General features: G+C 41.8%; 1 long non-coding RNA gene across 2 annotated transcripts in view; it reads left to right on the plus strand.

The window, feature by feature from the left end:
• LOC107799090 (uncharacterized) overlaps window positions 1–13,774 on the plus strand; it is a 32,358-nt gene extending 18,584 nt beyond the window's left edge. Inside the window, exon 6 of one of the 2 annotated variants that reach the window (XR_012698825.1) lies at window positions 13,492–13,774. This is a non-coding gene — a long non-coding RNA (uncharacterized LOC107799090). Of the gene's footprint in view, window positions 1–12,907; window positions 13,032–13,491 lie in introns of those variants that run through there. The other variant, XR_012698824.1, reaches the window with a different exon arrangement.
• Window positions 13,775–14,264: the final 490 nt, after the last annotated feature.

The raw sequence follows: 14,264 nt of genomic DNA on the forward strand, positions 1-14,264 counted from the left end.
TCTTGCACAATCAGCCTGCCAATTTGCCTCAAATTCTTCCTGTTAACCATTTCATGAACACTCTGAATCACTAGCCACATTTTCATATTCAACCTCTCACCAGATAGCCAGTAAAATTCTTCGTAGAAGCTTCGTCAGCCACGCGACCGTAGACCTGCTCACAGGAGAACCCACATGTGGAAATTACATGCCGACATCTTCCAACGTCGCTGCATTGGGTATACTTACTACATAATCAGTAACCCATCCTAAGCCCGTGCACATTCACCAGCTGTACAAGTCCGTTCACTCCTCATGGACATCAACTAAAAGGTGAGACAATACATTTCCATCCAAAGTCATGTTGTATTCTTCCTATCAGGCAACTCCTTTCTGTTGTATCCAATCTCCCGCCGTATAATAGCCAATATTTCAAATTAAGTCCGTAGACCCAATCACCGTCCACCATAATTCCCAAGTCACTCTAAACTTTCCTTAAGGTGCGTAGCTATCCTATCACAGAACCCACATGATACTCCGCCACTCTCCCACTTTGGTCAAACTCACTCCTTTAAGTAACTGCCCGACTCCTGTTTCTCACACTTGGCCTTCTATAAGTTTATCCACCGCAAGGCACCTCTCACATGTCCTTCCTCATCTTTCGTTGTCCAGTTGTTGCCTTAATCAAAATCTACCTCTGTATCACTTGAACCGATAGATCACTACCAACTTTAAACCTTTCCAGAAATCATCTTTCTCTAGCCATCAATACCAGGAATGCCGATTCGATCCTGAAGCACTGCACATTGCGACCTCAGACAGCCGCTTTCCCGGCACCATTTATAATACCCTGCCCCAAGGCAAATTGGAGGAAACCATAACACCGGCGAACTTAACATATTATAACCAATCAAGGACGATGATGCCACATCACGGGCGAAGATTCCACCACACTTGAAAATATCGAGTCTCGCTACTCCATCAACCCAAGTCTGAACATTCTTAGTTCGATTGCCTTTCTTTCGTCTAAAGTAAAATACCGAATCTCTGAATCGTGCACCGAGTAAACCTCTTTTCAAGTTATTCACTGCCCTGACACATAGGCAAGCCTCCCACCATCATATCAATACTGTGCGATAACAACTAATGAGCATCATAGCAACCTGTGCATAGCCTCAAAGCTCTCAGAAGTACAGCTACTGAGCTGAAATGACAGAATATCCTTCCACAAGGCGACGACGATAGCCCAATCAACTACGCAGGGAGAAACATCCCGCACTAGATCTGTAGTACCATTACAATTCCTCAATTCCCGATTTATAACCAGCGCTTCACGTTTTATATGATTGAATGGGAAAGAAATGAAGGCATAAGCCTCAAAGGAATCAAATCGCACGATGAGGAATCAAGAAGGGAAGTGCTCCTAACAACCCTGTAGCCTCTCGACGATAAGTACAAACGTCTCCGTACCGATCCGCAAGACTCTACTAGACTCGCTCATGACTCGTGAGACCTAAGTGAACCTAGTGCTTTGATTCCATGTTGTCACGACCCAAAATCCATAAAGGTCGTGATGGCTCTGGACACCACTGTCAGGAAAGCCAATAATGAATACTTAAATGGGTTCTCATTTTTGTTACTTTTGAAATCATATTTTCCTTCAATTTAAATCGTAAAAGGTGAAGTTTACAAAAGCAAATAATAATATCTTTAAAACTTCCAATACATCACAACCCATAATCCTCCCAAAACCCGGTGTCACAAGTGCATGAACATTAACTAGGAATGTAGAATAAAATACAACAGCTGTCCGGAATACAAATTGGACAGGAAAAATGTAAGTAGTCTGAGGGAGATTCTGTTGGCTGTGGATCGCCGTATAGAATACAGCTCACCTAAGTCCCCGTCATAATCGCGTCTTTACGCCCACAAGACAGCTAAACATATGTGTACCTGCACAAAAATGTGCAGCAAGTGTAGCATGAGTATGTAAATCAACGCGTACCTAGTAAGTATCCCGCCTAACCTCGAAGAGGTAGTGACGAGGGATCGACTCAGACACTTACTATGGGCTATAATTAATATATCAATAATATGATTAAGCATGGATCACGTAGAATGACTGTAAGCCCGGTATCATGAAGTAAGTAAACAATTCTTTTGTTAACAAGACGTTTTTTCCCAAATTCATTTTTCATCATTTTAACAATTTATATCTCAGGCCAATGAGGCAATATCAATTATTATAATTTTCGAAGTAATTAATACAATAATGCGCAAGTCATGCCGAGGTCGTCTAGCCTGATCCAACAATAAAAATAAATTGTGCACTGCCGAGGGTCGAACGGCGCGAACCATAGATGCATCTATAAATTTTCCCGCTCGCGAATCATACATGCGACGCGGTCCCCGCTCGCGAATCATACATGCGACGTAGTCAAATATAAATTTAAGGAAATACCTCGCTCGCGAATCGTACCTGCAACGCGGCCAAATATAAGTTTAACATTTAAATCATATTTCTTTCTTGATTCTTTTTAAAATAATGAAAATTCAACTTAAAACTTTTTTAAGGAAATTACCCCCGCTCGCGAATCATACTTGCGATGCGGTTACATATAGATTTCTTAAGCTATTATAATATTCCTCAATTCCTTTCGAAATTTCGAAGTTCAAATGAAACCTTTTAAATCTTAAATTCTTCAAATTTCCATTCTTTCAAGACAATTACGACTCAACCTCAATCTTGCTTCTTCTCAAGGCAAACAATAACTCAAATAGACAGCAATATCAAAAAGACATGATGTAAACCTAGACTACCCGGACATAGGCATAACTAGTAGCTACGTACGGACTCTCGTCACCTCGTGTGTACGTAGCCCCCATAATTAGAAGCATATATTAATTTATTTCACCTATGGGGTTAATTTTCTCTTATAAGGTTAGAAAGGAGACTTACCTCGCTTCGAAGTTCTATAACCGGCTTCCGAGCCCTTCAAACAACTTGAATCGATGCACCACGCTCCAAAACTAGCCAATAATTATGCAAACCCATTAATATATACTCAAATACTCAATAAAATCCAATTTATAACAATTTCTAACCCCGATCGAAAAGTCAATAAAATCGCCCTCGGGCCCACGTGCCCGGATTTCAAAACTTTTCGAAGTTAATCATTACCCATAACCTTATGAACTCAAATCTATGATTTATTCCTAGTTTCATACCCAAAGTCGTGGTTAAAATCCAAAAATACCAAATTCTAGGTCTTCTACCAAAACCCCCACAATTTATACTAATTTTCATGTTTAAATCCTTATACAAAGCATGTATTTAACTTATAATAAGTGGGAATCACTTACCTTGAGTTGCTTGCTGAAAATCTCCCCTTGAAGCTCTTCAAAATCGCCCAAACTAAATGAAAATGGGAGGAAAAAATGGGCCAAATCCTGTTTTAAAGAAACCCCACTGCCCAGCGACGTTTTCGCACCTGCGGCTCTTAGGCCGCTTCTGCGCATCCGCTTCTGCACAACTCCATCCGCACCTGCGGCCCTTGCCGCTTCTGCGGCGACTGATATCGCACCTGCGCCATCGCAGGTGCGCAAATTCCTTCCGCTTCTGCGGTTCTCAGCAGCCTTGGCTCCTTCCGCTTCTGCGAGCCATCTCCCGCACCTGCGGGCTCGCACCTACGGCCCTCTTCACGCAGGTGCGGTTACACTAGATGCCCAACTGCTTAAACTCTTCCTCAAATTCAAATTCGATCCGTTAATCACCCGGAATCCACCAGAGGCTCCCGGGACCCCGTCCAATCATACCAACCAGTCCAATAACATAACACGGACCTGCTCGAGGCCTCAAATCACATCCAACAACATCGAAATCATGAATCGCGCCCAATTCAAGCTTAATGAACATTAGAACTTCAAACTTCTATATTCAATGCCGAAACCCATCAAATCACGTCCGATTGACCTCAAATTTGACACACAAGTTACATTCGACCTTTCGTACCAACTCTAACTTTCAGAATCGGAATCCGACTCCGATATCAAAAAGTCCACTTACGGTCAAACTTCTCAAAAACCTTTAACTTTCTAACTTTCGCCAAACGACTCCAAAATGACCTATGGACCTCCAAATCCACTTCCGGACGCGCTCCCAATACTGGAATCACCGTACGGAGCTATTCTCAGACTCAGAATTCCAAACAGACATCGATAACATTGAAATGCACTTCAACCCAAATTTATGAAATTCTTCCAAAATGCTAACTTCCACAATAGGTGCCGAAACGCTCCCGGGTCATCCAAAATTTGACTCGGACATACGCCGAAGTCCAAAATTATCATACGAACCTGCTGGAACCTTCAAATCCCGATTTTGAGGTCATTTGCTCAAAAATCCAACCTTAGTCAATTCTTCCAACTTAAAGCTTTCGAAGTGAGAATTTTCTTTCCAAATCAACTCTGAACTCCCTGAATCTCAATTCCGACTACGCGTACAAGTCATAATACCTGAAGTAAAGTTGTTCATGGACTCAAACCACTGAACAACGTGCTAGAGCTCAAAACAACCGGTCGGGTCGTTACATACTATATCAAATCATGGCATTATTTACCCAAAAAATCAGATAACGTTAAATTTATGTATGGTTCTAAGGATACGTGATACACTTTGATACAAATCATATAGAGAGATAGAAATACGAGTGTTCTTGACTATGACAATGGGAATAATGAACAGAAAGAATGAGTAAGATGAAGTAAAACGAGCACAAGGAGATATCTTTGTATATGAGAAAAGATCTTTTGTTCCAGTGTATATAGCTTACAAGGATCCCCTCATTTATAATAGAGGGTCATTACTTTATTTATAACAAAAAATAATAAAATAAAGCATATAGTGGAGGACCCATGATGATTTGTCTCTTCCTCGATTCCCGCCAAGATTCTCTCTCTTGGTGCGGTTATAACGGCTTTTTTCTATGAGCTCGATACTGGCTTGAACTCGTTACTGGGTCGAGCCCTTCGGTTTTGGCTTGAGTTCGACCTTCAGGGTGGGCGTGGCACATTTCTGACCTCGAAACAATGCCTTGCGGATCGATTTGGTCACGGGCTCGATAAGGTTATCGAGCCGACTCCTCGAGCAGCCTTCGGACTCGATGCTCTTTTGTACTGTCTTCGGAGCTCACTCCCAAAATCCCGCTTCGGTTTCTTGCCACTCAAACTCGATGGAACGTAGGAAGGCCGAAATCTATTTCGACCGTATACAGATAGTCCCCTCGATTCTCACAAAGGATACAGTGAGAATCGATATATTTTTCGACGGTTCGATCGGGTTATAAGCTGACAATTTCACAGGGAACGATTATGACGTATGTGATAGCTGTCCCATCGATTTAGTCTTTCAAGGTATTTAATGCTTGTCAGATGGCGGTCGGTCACCCCTGATATTGAACCGCCACGATGCGAGCCTATAAATAACCCTTCCATCTAACCTTTACCGTTTTTACGCCTTCACTTTTCCAAATTTTCTTATCCTTTCTCTCTATTTCGTCGCTTGCAGAGCCATCTATACCAGAGTTTGGTGTCGTCAATTTTTCACTTTCCTTTGCCTTTCTTCCTCTCATATCAATGGCCAAAACTTTAAAAATTGTACCTCAAAAGGAGAAAGCTTCTTCTTCATGGCCGTCCGGCGATAAGGCGCCGGTGGAGCCGTCCACCTATGACTATGTTCCCGTCCCGTGTACTCTGAAGATCGATTTTAAGGTTGAGAATCCTTCATCAGTTTTGGGTCGATGCGAGCACATGTCGATGTACATGTGCTCGATAACGGAGGGTCATCTCGAGGTCGTTAGGAAAGACTGCAACTGGGGTTCCGAGGTTGTGTTGCAAATTCCATCCCCCGAAAAGAGCCTCATCACCCATGTGGAGGGGTTTTAGAGTGTTTACACTTATCTCTTCACGTTGGGTCCCGTCGACCCGGTGATCATTGATTTTTGCAAAAGATATCAGGTCACCCTCGGTCAAATTCATCCCTCTCTATGGCGTATAGTAATCCTACTTTGCTTATTCTCCATCAAAGTCGGGGGGCTGGATTTTTCCCTGAATCACCTCATACGATTATATCGGCCTAAAATCTTTCGAGGACTAATCAGACTTCATCGTCGGGCATTGAAGGCTTTGATGTCGAGCATCGATGAAGACAAGGATCGAGGTTGGATGGGCCGTTATATTCGGGTGAGGACCCGTGTCCTCATTCCGTAAGAGAAGATGTCGTTCCTCGAGGAATAGAATTTTGACCGTAAGTGGTTCTCATAAGACGTTACTTTTCGTATCTTTTCCCAATTTTTTCTGATGTCTTTCTTCGATATACAGCTGCCCCTTGAATGCCACAAGCGGTACCCAAATTCTAGGATTGGGTTCGAAAGTTAACCTCGACTTCCTCTTATGCCGAACGCGCTTGGTGTGATTTGGAAAAAGGTAGATAGGAGGCCAAGAATCATGGTAAGGTTTTACTTCTCGTTTCCTTCGAAGCGTTCTTTGTGCTCCATTCGTTACCGATTTCCTTTCATGCAGGTGTAACCAAGGATGCTGCTTTGAGGCCTTCGAGCGGTGAAGAAGGAACCAAGTTCCCGATCCCGAAACTGGAGAAAGATAAGAAGCGAAAAGCTGCCTCTCGGTCAGAGGACCCCAAGACCAAAACTCGAAGGGTGAGGAGGAAGGAATTGCTCTTCTGATGGACTCGGTCCAACGAATGAGAGAAGAAGAAGAAGAAGAAAAAGAAGAAGACGATGCCTCGGCTTTGGTGATCCGATCTGCGAATGCTATCGAGGTCACCATAGCTCCTGAGCCGATGGCGGCTGTACCGATCGGGGTCGGTCCTAGAATCCCGAGTCTTGATCGGAGCGTCCAGAGCGATTCGCTTGGGGCTATGACAGTGGGTCATTTGTCTTCTCTTCTAACCTTTTCTGAGGAGGCGTTAAAGGAAGCTCGAGAATTGAAGACCCCCAGATATGGGCGGAGGCTCTAGTGTAGGGGACCCTTTTCGGGATTGCTTTACTGGAGTCGATGATGCTTCCGATATTGGTGATGCTTCTCTTCTACTAGAAGAGGCCCAACGTTTCATTACTCGGGTAATGATTTTACTATACTTGGTTTTTTTTGTTTTTCTTTTCCAAACTTGACTTGTGTTCTTTCCCTACTATGCAGGCTATTAGTAGGTTTCGAGTCGACCTTAGCCAGTGTGAGGTCGAGCTTCAGAAGGTCTCGGGGGAGAGAGACGCCCTGCGGATTCTTTGCAGCCAAAAGGACGAGGCTATAAAGGACCTCCAAGCAGATTTGGCTAAGGTTCGTGAAGAAGAGGTCGAACTCGATAAGCAGGTGTGCCTCGTTCTGTTAAAGTATGGGTTTGACTCAACTGTGAAAGTTAACCCTTCGTTATCTCAGCTGCAGCAAAATGTTAAAAAGATCGGGTCACTTCAGGAAGAAGTTGATCAAATCAAAGCTGAATGTAATCGGTGGAAGGAGACTATCGACCGCTTGACTGTGGAAAAAGAAACCATTTTGACCAAATTATTATCAGCCGATGTTCAGCTTCGAAGAGTCAAGCAGAAGGGTTCGGCTCAAGCTAAGAGGATCGAGGAGCTTGAAACACGGCTTTCTGAGGCCAAGGCGGAGGTTGAGTCGTCGAAAGTCATGGCGGATAAGTCCATTGCCGTGTATCGGGATGATGCCGAGGCTGCTCATATGGAGGCACAAGAGGCGGCAGATACTGCCAACGCTCGAGCACATTGGGTTGCCGAACTTGCTAAATGTAGGTCTCGGAGGGAGACCCTCGAGGAGATACACGCTCGAGGTTTCGACCTTACTGAAGAGATAAAAAAGGCTAAAGAGCTCGAAGCTGAAGCTGAAGCCTTGGCTTCTGATGGCAATGATGATGATGATGACGGTAGCAAGAGCGGATCCGAGGACAGGGAAGAGCCTGACAGAGAAGCAAACGCCCCTGAGGATGGCTAGGAAGCTTAGTTCTTAAGTTTTTTACGTTTGTAATCAATCTTGTAGACAATTTTGTATATAGACAACTTGGCCGACTTGCTTCTGTTTCGTGAAGACTTTATACGTGCCTTACAAATATTTTCACAAGGATCTTAGAAATTTAATCAAATTTGGACTTCGTAGTCTCTATGATCGATCGATTGTTTTTTAGACTTGAAGTGATGTAACCCTTAGGCTTACTAGTTGAGTCAATGATTCGAACTCGAAGAAATATAGCCCTTAGGCGTAATGGTCGAGTAAGTGCTCGCTCGAACTCGAAATGAAAGTAGCATGTAGGCTTATTAGTCGTTGAGTGAATGATTCAAACTCGAAGTAATATAGCCCGTAGGCGTAATGGTCGAGTGAGTGCCTTCTCAAACTCGAAGTAATATAGCCCGTAGGTGTAATGGTCGAGTGAGTACCTGCTCGAACTCGAAATGAAGGTAGCCCGTAGGCTTAGTTATCGAGTGATTGATTCAAACTCGAAGTAGTGTAGCCCGTAGGAGTAATGGTCGAGTGAGTGCTTGCTCGAACTCGTAATAAAAGTAGCCCATAGGCTTAGTTGTCGAGTGATTGATTAGAACTCGAAGTAATGTAGCCCGTAGGCGTAATGGTCGAGTGAGTTCCTGCTCGAACTCGAAATGAAAGTAGCCTGTAGGCTTAGTGGTCGTTGAGTGAATGATTCGAACTCGAAGTAATATAGCCCATAGGCGTAATGGTCGAGTGAGTATTTGCTCGAACTCGAAATAAAAGTAGCCCATAGGCTTAGTGGTCGAGTTTATCTTAATTCTGATTGCATAATAAATCTCCAAATAGAGGAATTTTTCTTGGATATAAGATATCGGTAAAGAGGAGGACTTTCTTCGCAAGTCATTATACATGTGTTCATATTTCGCGTCTGAGTTCGGGCCAACTACATGAGCATGGTTCGTTTTGACCATTTTGGCTCTTACAACTTTTCCTATTGGAACCCCGTTGTTGCGAAATAACTTTCTTGCATCAGAACTTGATATATTTGAGGGCTAATGCCCCCCCAGTATTCGTGGTCGATTGTACAGAGGCCTCAGATATTGTTGTACATGCAGCACGATCATTGGTTGTCTCATTAAAAACCTTGTCGAAAAACCCATTTGGGATAAAATTGGTCTAAGGGAAAAAGAGTGCAATGCGTGCTTTCAAGCGAAGGATCCATCTTAGCTCTTGTTCGGACTTCTGCAGGGGTCAGTTTTGAAACGTAAATGAATATAGAAGGGTCGTACCTTAGCAATAGTATCATTTTAGATGTGACACATTCCAATTGCTTGATAGTTGTTTGCCGTTTATAATGTCGAGCCTGTATGATCCCTTTCTGACGTTCTCGAGAACCTGATATGGTCCTTCCCAATTTGGTCCTAGTTTTCCTTCATTCAGATTTCAGGTATTGATGGTGACATTTCTTAATACTAAGTCCTCGGGCTTGAAATGGCAGAGCTTGGTTCTTCGATTATAATATCTTTCGATTTGCTGCTTTTGGGCAGCCAATTAGACGAGAGCAGCTTCTCGTCTTTCGTCCGATAATTCGAGGCTGGTATTCATAGCCTCATTATTTGATTCTTCCATCGTGAATCAAAATTTGGTACTAGGTTCGCCGACTTCGACTGGTATCAATGCTTCGGACCCATATACTAAGGAGAATGGGGTCGCCCCGTACTGGATTTTGACGTTGTCCGATATGCCCAAAGGACTTCGGGCAGGATTTCTCTCCACTTTCCTTTAGCATCGTTCAACCTCTTCTTTAGGTTTTGAATGATAGTTTTGTTTGTTGATTCAGCCTGTCCGTTCCCACTGGGGTGGTATGGTGTTGATAGTATCCTTCTTATTTTGTGATCTTTGAAGAATTTTGTTACTTTGCTGCCAACGAATTGTTTTCCATTGTCACATACAATTTCGGCGGGTATCCCAAATCGGCATACGATATGATCCTAGATAAAGTCTGTAACTTCTTTCTCTCTTATTTTCTCGAACGCCTGCGCTTCAACCCATTCAGAAAAATAGTCAGTCATAAATAAAATGAATTTGGCTTTACCTGGGGTCGATGGCAGGGGGTCGACGATATCCATTCCCCATTTCATGAATGCCCATGGGGATAGGACTGAGTGAAGTTGCTCTCCGGGTTGATGGATCATTGGCGTAAACCTTTGACATTTGTCACATTTTCGAACAAATTCGTTCGCATCTTTGCCCATGTCGATCCGATAATACCCTGCCTGATTATTTTTCGAACTAATGTATCTGCACCGGAGTGATTCCCACAAGTGCCCTCGTGCACTTCCCGTAGGATGTAATCGGTACCTCCCGGACCCAAGCATACTGCCAACGGTCCATCGAATGTCCTTCGATATAGAGTTCCATCCAAAGTCAATGTGAATCGAGCAGCTTTAGTCCGTAGGGCCCTAGAATCTTTAGGGTCCGATGGGAGCTTTCCGCTTTTTAAGTATTCAATATACTTATTTCTCCAATCCCAGGTTAAGCTTGTAGAATTTATCTCGGCGTGACCTTCTTCGATTACCGATCTTGAGAGTTGAACGACAGTCCCCGAGCTCAAGTCATTTCCCTCGACCGACGATCCTAAATTCGCTAGTACATCGGCCTCATTGTTTTGTTCTCGTGGAACATGACGTAAAGTCCATTGTTTGAAATGGTGCAAAGTGACAAGTAGTTTGTCTAAATACCTTTGCATTCTACCTTCTCGAGCTTTGAAAGTTTTGTTTACTTGACTCACCACCAGCAAAGAGTCACATTTGGCTTCAATGACTTCTGCTCCCCAAGTTTTTAGCTAGATCGAGACCTGCAATCATGGCTTTATACTCGGCCTCGTTATTAGTCAACCTGGTAGTTTTAATAGATTGCTTAATAGTGTTACCCGTGGGTGGTTTCAAAACTAAGCCTAGCCCGGACCCTAGCCCCGTCTGTAAAAAGGATCCATACCCCCGATGATGTACCTGATTTCAACAGGAGTTCTTTTTCGACTTCGGGTACGAGGGTTGGCGTGAAATCGACCACGAAGTCTGCTAAAATTTGAGACTTGATGGCCGTACGGGGTTGATATTTGATATCATACCCACTGAGTTCGATGGCCCATTTGGCTAATCGGCCTGATAGTTCGGGCTTGTCCAAAATATTACGAAGCGGGTAAGTGTTTAATACGCATATGAGGTGACATTGAAAGTACGGTCTTAACTTTCTAGAGGCGCTTATCAGTGCAAGTGCCAATTTTTCTAGGTGCGGATATCTAGTTTCTGCTTCTCCTAAGGTCCGACTTATATAATAAACGGGAAATTGCGTACCTTGCTCTTCTCGAACTAGGACACCGCTTACGGCAATTTCCGATACTGCCAAGTACAAGCAAAGTTTTTCGTCTGTTTTTGGTGTGTGAAGTAGTGGTGGGCTCGATAGATATCGTTTTAGTTCCTCTAATGCTTGTTGGCATTCCGGGGTCCAAGCGAAATCGTTCTTCTTTTTGAGTAGAGAGAAAAATTTGTGACTTCGATTTGATGATCTCGAAATGAATCGGCCTAGGGCTGCAATCCATCCCGTTAGCCTTTGTACAACTTTCACGCTGTCCACGATGGTGATATCTTCGATGGCCTTGATTTTATCGGGGTTAATCTCGATTCCCCGATTTGACACCATAAAGCCGAGGAAGTTGCCCGAACCGACCCCGAAAGCACATTTTTCGGGGTTGAGCTTCATGTTGTATTTCCTCAAAATCTCGAACGTTTCCTGCAAATCGGTCAAATGGTCCTCTGCGCGCAGGGACTTAACTAGCATGTCATCAATATAAACTTCCATTGATTTACCTATTTGTTCTTCGAACATTTTATTTACTAGGTGTTGGTTTCATCTTGAAGGCCGGTTTCGTGGTCGATAGGTAAAGCCATTGCTGATATGAAGTTGTAAACTGGTGTGTACTGCAGATTTATATCAAACAATCGCTGTTATCCTTAGCCCCACGGTGGGCGCTAAACTATTTACCCGAAAAATCAGATAACGTTAAATTTATGTATGGTTCTAAGGATACGTGATACCCTTTGATACAAATCGTATAGAGAGATAGAAATACAAGTGTTCTTGACTATGAGAATGAGAATAATGAACAGAAAGAATGAGTAAGATGAAGTAAAACGAGCACAAGGAGATATCTTTGTATATGAGAAAAGATCTTTTGTTCCAGTGTATATAGCTTATATCCATAGCTTACAAGGATCCCCTCCTTTATAATAGAGGGTCATTACTTTATTTATAACAAAAAATAATAAAATAAAGCATATAATGGAGGACCCCTGATGATTTGTCTCTTCCTCGATTCCCGCCAAGATTCTCTCTCTTGGTGCGGTTATAACGACTCTTGTCTATGAGCTCGATACTGGCTCGAACTCGTTACTGGGTCGAGCCCTTCGGTTTTGGCTTGAGTTCGACCTTCGGGGTGGGCGTGACGCATTTACGACCTCGAAGCAATGCCTTGCGGATCGATTTGGTCACGGGCTCGATAAGGTTATCGAGCCGACTCCTCGAGCAGCCTTCAGACTCGATGCTCTTTTGTACTGTCTTCGGAGCTCACTCCCAAAATCCTGCTCCGATTTCTTGCCACTCGAACTCGATCGAACGTAGGAAGACCGAAATCTATTTCGACCGTATACAGGCATATAATTGTTATTTCGATGATATGATAACACTAAAAAACTGCTATAAAGTTAAATTTGTATAGAATAAAATGATCATATAAAAAATTCATTTATTTTACTTATTGATTTCCTAGATTATTTTACTATCTTCTCTAAGAAAAGTCATACAAGTAAAATAATATTGGTGAAGACTAAAAATCAAATTTCCCTTTTTCTTTTGAGTGAAGTTAGGCGGATAGTGACAATATGCATATAACTCCAGAAGATTCCTTTGTGCGTGCTTGTGCGGGACAATCATCAAATTTTCTAAAGATAAGAAATGGGAGATGTTGGATTTAAGTCTTTAGAGTTTACAGTGAAAACGATGTTCTGATACTTCTCTGTCAAATAAGATTTGAACTTTGATTGTTGAGTATATTTATTTATATTTTCTAACTCTGTTTAACATGTAAATATTGTATGTATCTTCTAATAGATTAGTTATTTCAATTTTTCTTTATTTGCACGAGAAGTTGAGGACCTTGACTCTTGGGAAAGAGATTTTTCTTAGTTGGTTCGTGTTGTTATTTGTTGAACATGTATTCTATTTGATGAATTAATTGCGATAATATTTTGAAATATGATATTTCGAGATTAGACATGTTGGGAATTAGTGAAATATTTAAAGAGAAATATATATTTTTACATGCTGTCAAAAATAATAGTCAATAAAATTTGTATTTTTTTATATATATGATTGTAATATACATATAATATATAAATTTTATATATTTTTTGACTAACAGATGTAATTAGTTTCAATTTAAATCAGATACGTGCGCATTATTTAAATGTACGTTAAGTGGGCGGAAGCTGTGTACGATGATTTGGAAGCCCGGTCCTATGGCTGCGCCGATGTTATATGGACCGACTTGTGGTTGGCTGCTCCCTTGCCGACAATTTGTCTTTTCCTACATTGGTCAAACAAAATTGGAGTACTAGTTTTACCTTTCTCCCAATATTGACATAATTTGGCTGAATGTAATGCTTAAGAAATTATAGATTTTCTTGACTCATATGATAAACATGGATAAAAAGGGCAACATGCTGAACAAAATATTCTGTGTTCACGCAAGGTCGAGGAAGGACGACAATTCTAAAGGGCGTGATATATATAGTCTATCCTAATACAAGTATTAATTGTTAATTCTGCGGCACGAACATGTGACCTATATATCATACGAAAATAACTTTACAGATGCTCTAAGGCTCCCATTCATATGATAAACATTAGAAATATTTTTGTACCAAATAGTTTATATGTGTATTTTGCTTTAACTATAAATATTATTCCCTCTGGTCCATAATAAGTGTTTTTTGGCCTTTGACACACCCTTTAAGAAAATATTAACTCCTAGAGAAAAGATTGACTAAATTATTTAATTAAAATTTGCATATTGTTAATTAACTTGACATATTCGAATTTCTAAATAAGAGAAAATTTTGGAAAAATAAAGTTAATTCCTTCTCGATTATGTAAAAGGTCACTTATTTTGGACCAAAATAAAAAGGTCAAAATATCACTTATTATGCACCGCAGGAAGT

The sequence above is a fragment of the Nicotiana tabacum genome, chromosome 14, assembly GCF_000715075.1.
Source record: "Nicotiana tabacum cultivar K326 chromosome 14, ASM71507v2, whole genome shotgun sequence".
NCBI lineage: Eukaryota > Viridiplantae > Streptophyta > Magnoliopsida > Solanales > Solanaceae > Nicotiana > Nicotiana tabacum.